Below are 12,665 nucleotides of genomic sequence, written 5' to 3' on the forward strand. Positions count from 1 at the left end.
GAACTCAGGACCTTTGTAAGAGCAGGCAATGCTCTTAACCTCTGAGCCATCTCTCCAGCCCCGGTATCCCCATTCTTAACTTCAAGCTCCACTATAGAGCTATAGTACTAAGATTGGTATTGGCATCAGAACAGATATGTGGATCAATAGAATTGAATTGAAGACCCTGACATAAATCCACATACCTATGATCACCTAATTTTTGACAAATAAGGCATAATTATACAGTAGAAAAAAAGAAAGCATCTTCAACAAGTGGTACTGGCATAACTGGATGTTAACATGTAGAATAATGTTTACTTCCAGCTCTTCTGTGTCAGGGAGGATGGTTCACTAGACCGAGTCCTCTAAACACATGTAAATGCTCTAGAAACACAAACAATATGAATTTATCAGGCACCAGCGCTGGGCAACCTGGGAAGACGAGGGGCATCTGATGTGAGTCAGGGTTGAGCACGAGCAGGACTGGAAAACATAGCTAGAGTGTGAGTGGGTTGGAAAAGTTTCTTAAATTGTTTCTTATAAGTTTCTCTGTGTGAAATAAAGGAGAGAGATTCTGAGAAATTAAGAGAGATAATTGTTTTGTAAATATTTATTGTTGAGTGGCAATGTCAGACATGTACAGGGATAGGCTTTGGAGAAAACGCTCTTGAGGAACTTGATCGTAGAAGTAGGTAAATACATACTATAGAGTGGTAACTTCTGTGTCAATCCAGAGGCAGGGGTGGGGCACCTAACCTCTCTTAACGGACTGGCTGGAGTGAACTGTAGTTACATGAGGACCTGGGAAACAAGAAGGAGAAAGGGGAGGAAAGGATGCCTGAGCAAAAGGCCTACTTGATTACACAAAGGGAAGACCAAAAGAAGACAGGTTCTGTAGAGGGTGACTACAGCGGAGCAGACTGTGAAAAGTCAAGAAAGGATGTATATAGACCACATAGGTAAGAGCCTTGTCCACACAGGGGTTAGAGGCGACCTTCAAAACCACATACACTGAGCCTAGTCCCAGATCACTACTAAACTGATTCATCATTTAAGGTGACCCCATAGTACAAAACTGTGTCTTCACTGCACTGGTGATCACAATAAATCAGACATAAAGGTTAGGGTTCATCATATTCAGAGAGGGGCACAGGAAACAGACTTCTTTTAAGATTTAGTTTTATGTTTGTATTTGTGTAAATGTGTGTCTGTATGAGTGAATGTTCTCTTCTCTCTCTCTCTCTCTCTCTCTCTCTCTCTCTCTCTCTCTCTCTCTCTCTCTCTCTCTCTGTGTGTGTGTGTGTGTGAGCCCATAGAAGCCAGAAGTGATTAAAAAGATGAATACATTTAAGTCTTTGAAGAAAGAAATTGAAGAGGATACCAGAAAATGGAAGGATCTCCCCTGCTCGTGGATTGGGAGGATCAACATAGTAAAAATGGCAATTCTACCAAAAGCAATCTATAGATTCAATGCAATCCCAATCAAGGTCCCATTAAAATTCTTCACAGAGATTGAGAGGACAATAATCAACTTTATATGGAAAAACAAGAAACCCAGGATAGCCAAAAAAATCTTATACAATAAAGGTACTTCTGGAGGCATTACCATCCCTGACTTCAAACTCTATTACAAAGCTACAGTATTGAAAACGGCTTGGTATTGGCATAATAACAGAGAAGTTGACCAATGGAATCGTATAGAAGACCCGGATCTTAAACCACAAACCTATGAACACCTGATTTTTGATAAAGGAGCCAAAAGTACACAATGGAAGAAAGAGGGCATCTTCAACAAATGGTGCTGGCATAACTGGATGTCAACCTGTAGAAGAATGAAAGTAGATCCATATCTATCACCATGCACAAAACTCAAGTCCAAATGGATTAAAGACCTCAATATTAATTTGAACACATTGAGCTTGATAGAGGAGAAAGTGGGAAGTACTCTACAACAAATGGGCACAGGGAACCGTTTCCTATGCATAACCCCAGCTGCACAGACTTTAAGGGCAACATTGAATAAATGGGACCTCCTGAAGTTGAGCAGCTTCTGTAAAGCAAAGGACATTGTCACTAAGACACAAAGGCAGCCTACTGACTGGGAAAAGATCTTCACCAACCCTGCAACTGACAAAGGTCTGATCTCTAAAATATATAAGGAACTCAAGAGACTAGACGGTAAAATGCCAATTAACCCAATTAAAAAATGGGGCGCTGAACTGAACAGAGAATTCTCAACAGAAGAAGTTCGAATGGCCAAAAGACACTTAAGGTCATGCTCAACCTCCCTAGCTATCAGGGAAATGCAAATCAAAACAACTTTGAGATATCATCTTACACCTGTCAGATTGGCTAAAATCCAAAACACCAATAATAACCTTTGCTGGAGAGGTTGTGGGGTAAGGGGCACACTCATCCATTGCTGGTGGGAATGCAAACTTGTGCAACCACTTTGGAAAGCAGTGTGGCGGTTTCTCAGGAAATTCGGGATCAACCTACCCCAGGACCCAGCAATTCCACTATTGGGAATCTACCCAAGAGATGCCCAATCATACAACAAAAGCATATGCTCATCTATGTTCATAGCAGCATTATTTGTAATAGCCAGATCCTGGAGACAGCCTAGATGCCCTTCAGTGGAAGAATGGATGAAGAAACTGTGGAATATATACATGCTAGAATACTACTCAGCGGTAAAAAACAATGACATCTTGAATTTTGCAGGCAAATGGATGGAAATAGAAAACACTATTCTGAGTGAGGTAACCCAGACCCATAAAGATGAACATGGGATGTACTCACTCATATTCGGTTTCTAGCCATGATTAAAGGACATCGAGCCTATAAGTTTGGGATCCTTGAGAAGATAATAAGAAGGTGAACTCCCAAAAAAGATATAGTAATCCTCCTGGATATTGGAAGTAGACACGATCGCCAGGCAAAATTGGGAACTTGAGGGTTGGGCAAGACTGGGCCAAGGGAAGATGGGGAGAGAAAAGTGTGAAGGGGAGAGCGGGGGGAGCTCGGAGGAATGGGGTGCTTGGGATATAGGAAGGGTGGATATGAGAGCAGGGAAGCATATATCTTAATTTAAGGAGCTACCTGAGGGTTGTCAAGAGACTTGACCCTAGAGGGGTTCCCAGGTTTCCAGGGAGACGCCCCCAGTTAGTTCCTTGGGCAGCTGAGGAGAGGGAGCCTGAAAAGGCCAGTTCCTATAGCCATACTGATGAATTTCTTGCATATCACCATAGAATCTCCACCTGACGATAGATGAAGAAAATGACAGAGCCCTACCTTGGAGCACCGGACTGAGCTCCCAAGGTCCTGATGAGGAGCAGAAGGAGAGAGAACATGAGAAAGAAAGTCAGGACCGTGAGGGAACCTCCAGCTGGCGACAGATGGGGAAGATGACTGAGCCCCACATTGGAGCACTGGACTGAGCTCCCAAGGTCCCGATGAGGAGCAGAAGGAGCGAGAACATGAGGGAGAAAGTCAGGAACGAGAGGGGTGCGTTCACTCATGGAAACGGTGGGACAGAACTAATGGGAGATCACCAACCCCAGTTGGAATGGGACTGATGGATCATGCGACCAAACCCGTCTCTCTGAGTGTGGCCAACAGCGGGGGCTGACTGAGAAGCAAAGGACAATGGCTCTGGGCTCTGATTGTTCTTCATGGACGGGCCCTGTGGGAGCCTTCTCAGCTTGGTCGATCACCTTCCTGGACCTGGGGGGAGTTGGGAGGACCTTGGTCTTAGCATAGAGTGGGGAACCCTGATGGCTCCTTGGCCTTGAGAGGGAGGGAGGGGAGGTATGGGTGGAGGGGAGGGGAGGGAAGGGGGAGAAGGAGGGGAGAGAAGGGGGAGAAGGAGGGGAGGGAGGGGGGAGGAGGAGGGAAGGAGATGGAAATTTTTAAATATAAAAAAAAATATCATTAAATCAAGTTCAAAGGCAGTTTTGACTTGAAAATAAATAATTTTAATAACAATAAAAAAAAGATGAATACAATAAAACACAAATGAACAATAAAATAACATTCGAAAGAACCGTGTTTTCAGTCAGTACTTTTTCCTAGTTGGGGAGGGCCTTCCCTCTTTGTTTATCTTTTTTCTTTGGTGCATGTGTGTGCTGTTTATATGTGTGTGCTCTCTTTCTCTCTGTGTGTGTATTAAGTGGGGACTCACATATGCTATAGTGAGCCTGTGGAGGTCAGAGGACAACCTTAGATGTCCACTTCAACTTTCTACCTGGTTTGTCTCTCCTGCTCGCTGTTTGTTCCCCTGGGCAGTGATGTGGAATGGGGGATGGTGGCTATTGTGCATACAGATTGATGGAGTGCACACTTCTCTTCAGGACTGGTGAGATCAACATCAGATTTGTGTTTCCAGTAGCATGAACTGTCTCTTGCTCCACTGGGTGTTTGGAGTTCTTCATCACACTTCACTGGCTTTGTGGAGAAAAAATCTTAGTCTTTTTTCTGTAGTTTTTCTCGTTTTTTTCTCTTGTGATTTTTTTTATGTTGACTTTTTTCCATTCAAACTCCTAGTCTCTCGGATGCTGTTGTCTTGCTATAATCTTGCTGAGAGAATGTCTTTTGCCTTGATGACAGCAGCCTACATATACCACCAGTGTTAGAGTAGTAAGTTTATTAAGTACACCATTTGTCTTCTAAGTATTCAGAAGTTGGGAGCAGCGAACCCCAGATCCTGAATTTCTTGTAAACAACTTGTTTTCCCCTGATCTGAGTGCCTACAGCTGCTCTGAGCACAAGACCCTCAGGAGTTCCTGATAGCAGAGGAGTGGTTTCTGGTGTGTTTGGCTGGGGTGTGGCTATCCCTATATAACCTGCCCCTGAACACAATAAAGGGGGCATTCCTGTTTCAAGGATGATCCGTGTCTCTATCTGTGTGTCTTTGTGTATATCAATCTCTAGCCCCTTGCCCGGTTCACGAATTGTATGGTGGTGCATAGAGCACAGATAGGACGTGGTGCGCTGCAAGTGGAGGTCCCACCAAGATTGGGAACTAGGGAATGCTGAGAGGTCACCCTTGGCAATGGTGAGGGTGAATTCGGAAGTGGTAGGTGTGTTTTCATCCCCAGAGATGCTCTCTGGGATGCCCTCTGGAAAACAGGAGGCAGGAGGGTGAATTGAAGGCCTCCAAAAGGAAAAGAGTAAAAAGTGCAAAAAAAGTGTTTCAGAAGTGATGCTTACAGTATTTCACGATATGTGTTATCTCTGTGGTCTTTAATACCCTCAGTACTGTCTACTGAGCCCATGACACATATCTATGGCATTTGGTACAGTTGTGTATCACTGCTAGGTAACCACTGAAAATCATTAACAAAAGTCACCAGAAACACCCAACCATCAAATCAGTTAGATTTATTAACTTGTGCTCAGTCATTAACAATGCAGACCCTAGAGATCCATGGGGTATCTTGTTAGAGGAGGAATCGGGAGATGCAGGATTTAGGATGTAGGTCTGTGATGCTGATGTTTGAAAAGTCTTGTTCCAGATGGATTGCTCTCTGATATTGAGAGGGGGAAACTGAATGACTGAAAAAAACTCATCAATATTTAAGTAGGAGGTGGGAGGAAAACTTTGAGGGTGAGATTGTCCTTGATTAGGGGCAGTGGTCACTAGTGTGGGGTGTCTTGAGACTGTTTGTCAGCATGTTCAGACAGAAAACAAGACTCAATAGGTAGAACCAGCTTTTGTTGTCCTAGGTTGAGAAAAATATCCAGCGTACTTCCTACAGCAGAGATGTGTTATGCTGGTCAGTGGCAGAGAGGGGAGCACTTCCCACGCGAGGGTGGGCTGTGTTCACATTGGTCCCAGGCACTCTCAGTCCCTACATCATATGGTTTTGTGAGAACAATCTTGCCTCTCATTTGTCTTCTCCCAGATAGGCGGCAATATTGCTATAGACAACTAGGAGACCGTCTTTTTGAACTGCAGGTTCCTAGTTGGAGGAAGGTCTGAGCTAGGGAAGGAAAGAGATGATGTAAGGCTAAATTATTCTTTAATTGAGAATGCAAGGAAAAATGACCACTGAGTCGTTGATGAAGGGAAACAGTAATTCTTGGGACATGTGGTGCAGGAAGGAGACTGGAAAAGGTGATGAGGTTTTGTTAGGATTCAGTCATTATGCAAACCTGTCACCTGGCAGGATGCACTAAGGCAGTACCCTGGCCAGCCCAGGGTCCTATGGCTGATACATCACTATGCAGTCTGTAGCAGGCACAAAAGACCCCTTTAAGAGATAAACTCCGCCCACTCCTGCTCTCTTGTCCACTGCTTCTCTGAAAAGAGGAAGGTCTTTGCTTCGCCTCTCTCCTTGCCCCCCTTTCTTCTCTTCCACTGCTCCTGTCCCCAGGGGCTGGTCCCCTTACCTTCCCCCCATTTCTATTCCCACATTAAGTTCTGTTTGCATGGCGTGTCTGTCTTTTACCCGCCACGTGGTCCTGGACTTACCGAGGTCCAGGCACCAAGGTCCCTCTCCCGCCACGTCATGACAGGTTTGTCACAACTAGCCAGCTCTTTGCATCTGCATGGTGGCTCTTGTTTAGTGTCTTTAGGCTAGATGTGAGCCCAGTGAGGATGGAAGTTTGGACTTTCTTGTGCAACACTGTCTTTTCAGCAGTTGAAATGTGTGGAACGTAGTAAGCGATCAGTCAGTATTTCTATGAACAAAATGAAATGAGCATAGGAATCAAGTGTTTCCTCATTCTCTCCAATTCCCCCTTGTTATACCTTTGGCAGTGGCGGCCGACCTACACTCAGTTTTCACCAAGAACAGGATGTTGATTTAGTTATTGGACGAGCCCAGGTTTTCCATGCACTTAGGTATGGCTTTGGAGAAGAACACACAAGAGTGGCTTTCCTTCCCAACAAGACTGCCACTCTGAGGAAGATCTGAACTGGGGAGGGAAGAGTTAACACTAAGTTGGCTTCTGAACTTAGACTGTGCAATTTGAAGTCACCATTGGACTAGTAATAACTTTTAGCAGAAATGTTTTCTAGTTAGTGACCTGCAATAGTTACAATGAAGCCCCTTGACTGAGCTTTGTTCTAGAGCCTACCTGGGGGAGACTTGACCATGCTTGCTTCATGCTGCAAGTTGATTAGGCCCATTGTGCAGAGTTTAACTAAAGATGCTACGTTCAGTGTTGTGCATTGAAGTAGGCTCAACAAAGCCTGTTAGCCTAACAGTTCTCAGTCCTGGCTACGTGTCAACACCACTAAGAGAGCAGTTGTGGTCCCAGTGAACAACGAAGTCAGAATCTCTGGAGATAAAATCCAGGAGTAGGAGAAAGCGCATTATTCCTTAACCCTACACAAAGAGCTACAGGCAACTAAAAAATGCTGAGCGTGGAGGAAATAGTCTTTATTAGAGAAGAACACACCAATTGGTCACCCAATATCAAATGGTCAGCCCTGAAAATACTCATATAAGGGATATTATTCAGAATGAACAGGTCATATTTGTGTACTTAGGATTACACACACACACACACACACACACACACACACACACGTACTTACAGTTAATAAAGAGGTCATGAATTTAAAAAGAGGGCAAGAAGGAGGGTTATGGGAGGGTTTGGAGGGAGGAAGGGAAGTGGTAAATGATCTAATTATAAACTCAAAAAGATAACTTAAAAAAGCAGGACTATTTCTGTACATCTCTTTTAAAGAAAGTAGAGCATACCGGGAGCTGTCATACTTGTGTGGTGAGCCTCACGTGTTGTGAGAGGTACTCTAATCAGATATGGTGGGGCTACTGGCCGGGGAAGAGTTGCCAGACTAGACTCAGAGCCCAGTTAAATTTTTATTTTGGTTGGAAACAATGTTTCTTATTATACTGCTAATATTTACAACATATACATTATTTGTTGGTAATCTGAGATTCAAACATAACTGGGGTTTCTATTTTATAAAAAGGCAATTATATCGGAGGGACAGGGGAAGCAAAGCAGTTTGTTTTTCACGGTACTCAGGTGAAAACATCCAATATTGATCAGTGCTAGTTGGAGGCGGTTGAAATTAGGGCTGTTCGCTGTAAACAGCAGAAACTTATTTGGGTAAACTAAGCGGGAAAGAATGGAGAACCATGTGGGACGCATGCAGAACTAGGCTTGGGAAGGTACTCATCAAGAGTGCTGGGAAGACAGCAGCAGAGCCAGGGCCATGTTAGGGAAGGGCCTGGTTTGGGAGGTGTCTCAGTAGTCACGGTCTCTTTTTATTTCTGCTGTGGCTGTCAGTTCTGCTGCCAATAAACTATCGCCTTGCCTTTGCACCTCTGAGCTAATCCTTCAAGGTTAAGAGTTCAGGAGGGAGCATCTTAACTCACGAGCCCAAGCAGGGGACAGAGGAAGTGATGCCTAACTTTGTCTTTCTAGGAGCTAATTTCTTTATTCTATCAAGTCTTAAAAATGGAAAAAGATTGCCCAAATGGAAAAGAATATTACAGTAACATATACTATTGAGCACTGTGATGGTCTTGGCACCATGGGAGTTTAAAAACGGCAGCATGGGCTTGTGGGAGATATGAGTCTGCCTCTCCAGCCACACTGTGCCATTAACTGGCTTTGTGGGTCACTTGGTCTTCCCTAACTTCAGTTTTCTGAAAAGTCAGTGATTTTCAGATTTTTTAATTTCACTAGCCAGTAAAATTCAAAGGTAATTTTGGAGATATATAATTATCTTATCTTGTCATTTTCTACTTTGTTAATTGAAAATGTAATTTCAAATAACTACCAGCTACCATCATCATTTTATAAAATAAACCACATTTTAACCATAATCCCCAAATACGAAGGGTATAATCTCAGAATATCGACACCTTCCTTAGTTGAGCTTGACTTTTAGGGAAGTCTGCTCTGTTGGCTTTCTCCTATTTTCTGATTTCAGTCGGATCAATGAGAGGCTGCACAGCAACAGTGAGTACTTGGGAGCATCAGCAGTGGCTTTTAATGTCCTTTCCAGCATTAAAATTCCATCGATTTCTGACCACTAGAGAGGGGGAGGAGGTTTGTAGCAGGCTTGTAGCGTCACAAGCTATTCTGTTTTGGTCCCTGGGCAAACCTTTGTTAGATAATCTGCAGTGTACGGCACACAGGCTACTTTTCATGTGCATTTAAAACTCTTGAACGGCAAGAGGAAGCCTTTGGGACGGGGAAAACTCACCTCTCTACATTGCTTAATGTTACTGTCTTAGAAGTGCCCAGAGACTTTGGCAGTGAGTATGTTTCTATAAATCTTAAAAATCGATTAGCTAATCAATATGTTGGGAGGGCCAGTAGATGTGCCCACTTAGGGGACTAAAGGCCTCATCCGGTTTGGCCTTGCTTGTTACTGAGACATTGATAAACTAAGACTATACAGAGGATTATGGAGATAACTATAGCCTCATTTTTTTTTTCTTTCCACCCTTTAAAAAAACAATTTGTACATTGAGAGGGCAGCTGGGAATGAGGAGTTGAATGGACGGATTTGGAAGGAAGGAAACCATAGATAAACTTACAAACATGGAGAGACGCTAATGAAAGAACAGCTCACTGAGTGGGCAGAGTAGTGAACATACCAGAACGAGGGAAGCGTTGGCTCTAAGAATGTAAGTTTCTCACAGCAAGGACTGTGTGTGATGAGACCCTTTCTGTGTATTCAGAGCCAAACAGAAGAAAGACGGAAGGGTTTAGTTCATCGTGGTAAACTGCCTTCCTCAGGGACCCAGAGTCCTGTGCAGCTGTTTATGTGCCTACGATCTGTCATTGTGTTCTCCTTTGTAGGTTTGTGCTGAGCCATTTTGGTTGGCCCTTTTCTTCCCCCCATTCCCCTCCTCTGTGGTTATCTTTTTCAAATCTCACCTTGTAAGTCCAGTTTGCTTTCCTCTTGGTGCGGATGGGTTAGTTTCACTATGTGTCTATGTTGTTCATTCTAATGGTTCAGGGGCCATTCTCCCTTGCCTGCTTAGAGGATAGTTAATTTTATCACAACTATCCATTAAAAGAAATTTATATTTTACTCATATTTTCCCCTCTAAGTGACCTATGGCTGAAGAACATTTGGTAGTCAGACCACCATGACTTTCTCCTGCTTCATCCCATTCTGGACATGCATGTGTGTGTGTATGTACAGGGATTAGGGGTAGTTCCCAAGCGTGTGCTTTGAACAGTTAATATCTATGAACAAAGAGAAAGCAAACAGAATGATACCAAAAGGAGGGCAAACTATGTTCATGATCCTCTTGAAGACATTATAAGAGATTAATTTTCACAAAACGTTTTGCTTTTACTCAGTATAATAAATAACCCATAGATTTCCCCTTTTCCCTTTGACCATGGGTTTCCTGTGAGCACAGCAAATAAGCCACATGGACACTATTGTGTTGAACTTGTTTCGAAGCGGGGGGCAATGGAGTCAGAACCATCAAAACTTCTGTGTGAGTCCAGCTGTGGATTTTCACCAAATTCACTTTTGCTGCCCTTGCTCCTGGATGTCTTGTGTCTTTGTGACCGATTCTATGGGGGAATCATCACCAACACAGCTTTTGAAATCATTTAATGACACAGGTGTGTTGTAAAATATTATTTTAAGATACCTTACATTTGTTTATGCTTTGGAACATTTGTTTAATGATGCAAAGATGTATTACATTTTTTTATGCTGCATTTGATTAACTCTGTGAAGCTGTGATTCTTTGCCTGTCTAAAACACCTGACTGGTTTAATAAAGAGCTGAATGGCCATAGCCAGGCAGGAGAAAGATAGGCAGGTCTGGCAGGCAGAGGGAATAAATAGGAGGAGAAATCTTGGGAGAGGAAAGTTGAGGGGGAAAAAAAAAGGAGAGGAGGACACCAGGGGCCAGCTACCCAGCCAGCCAAGGAGTAAGAAGTAAAGAAAGGAAAGATAAAAGCCTAAAAGCAAAAGGTAGATGGGATGGTTTGTTAAGAGAAGCTGGCAAGAAATAAACCAAACTAAGGGTGGACATTCACAAGAAAGAATAAGCCTCCATATAATTTATTTGGGAGTGGGTTAGAGAGCCCCCCAAAGAAGAAAGAGCCAGAAGAATCAAAAAGTAAGCCTATGAACTATTGATTCTTTATCACATTTTCTTGACTTTCAGGTGAGCCTAGCACTATTTTTATTCTGGGATTTAATTTTATTTGTAGACTATAGTATTGAAAAACAGGCAAATTTCAATTTCAGGTTTTAGCGTATTGAGGTTTTTTTTTGAGACAATTCTATTTCTGAGTCTTTAATACATAGAATATTCTGGGACATAAAGTGCTTATAAGGTATTTGTGCAATATGGGATGCTGCAGTTTAAATAATGACTGGATTTTTAAAGAGCCCATATTGCATCCTAGCCCCATAAACTAGCTTTAGAATCTTCTGTATGGAAAGAAAACTTAAAGCAACCTGGCTGGGTTTTTTTTTGTTATTTTTCTCTTTTCTTCCCTTTCTCCCACCAGTGATGGTAGAGGCATCAATATTTCCTCCCTTTAAAGTTTACCTGGAGCTTGTTTCTTTGTCTGTTCATTATGCTACATGGGCACTCAGATTTTGGCGAGGCTGATACACAGATCTCCATACCACCTTATGAAATATTTGCTGAAGGTCACCAAATGCATGGAGATTTGAATTTTAAATATTATGGGTTTAACTTCATTAAAAAAAAAAGATGGCTGAGTGGTGGTGGCTCACGACTTTAATCCCAGTGCTCAGGAGGCAGAGGCAGGCAGATCTCTGTGAATTTGAGGCCAGCCTGGTCTAAAACGGGAATTCCAGATAACCAGGGTTACTACAGGATGAGTCTACCTTCCTTTTAAATAAGTAAATTGCATAACAAAAATTAATTTACTCCTCCTATCCGTATGTTTTAGACATATAAATTTGTAATTTATGTATGACGCTACACAGAGCAACCGAAAGAGGCCTCCTGGCAACAGAAAGAGCTCTCTGTAACAGCTGGCTCCTAGCTGGGCTAACTAGCAGATTGCAGTGGTTCTCAGCTGTGTCTGTATTGTCATGTCTCATCTTCCAGCTTCTGGTTCTTGGGGAGGCTCTTCTTTCATTTTGGCGGTCCTGTGGTGTCGTTGTTGTGGGGTTCCATGTCCCACCTAGACAAGAATAAGCCTGTGATTCCAAATGCTTGATTTAAGCACACCTTGACCCAGTACCATTGTTTGGGCTAGAGTAAGGAGACTTCCTCGATACTTTTGGGTGGATAGGTAGGAGATTAGGCTGAGAATAAAGCCAAGTGAGGTAGGCAGGGACAAGACTGAACCAACTGTGTTTGTTATGCACAGAATAACCTCCCATTAAGTCATGAAGTATGGCGTCTTGTCACATAGTCAAACTTGAGTTGAATTTCTGTAATATGCAATGAGAAGCATGCCAGTGAATCTGGTATTTCCTTCCCTCAACCTTTGGGGTTCTAATGACGCTGAAATAAATGCTTACACTTTGAGGGACAGGTGTACCTGAGTGCAAGACGTACTTCGCCCCGAAATTCATGTCAAACAAGTCTTTATTTTTCATGATACAAATTAAAAGTGACAGATCTGAAGCTGTTAAGAAATACACAAAGTGCAGCTTTACCGACCATACAGATATTGCTCTAGATTAAGTACAGTTTTTATTTTTTAAACATTAAGCAACCTGTGCAGATAAGTCAG

Source organism: Arvicola amphibius, chromosome 6 (genome assembly GCF_903992535.2).
Source record: "Arvicola amphibius chromosome 6, mArvAmp1.2, whole genome shotgun sequence".
Classification (NCBI taxonomy): Eukaryota; Metazoa; Chordata; class Mammalia; order Rodentia; family Cricetidae; genus Arvicola; species Arvicola amphibius.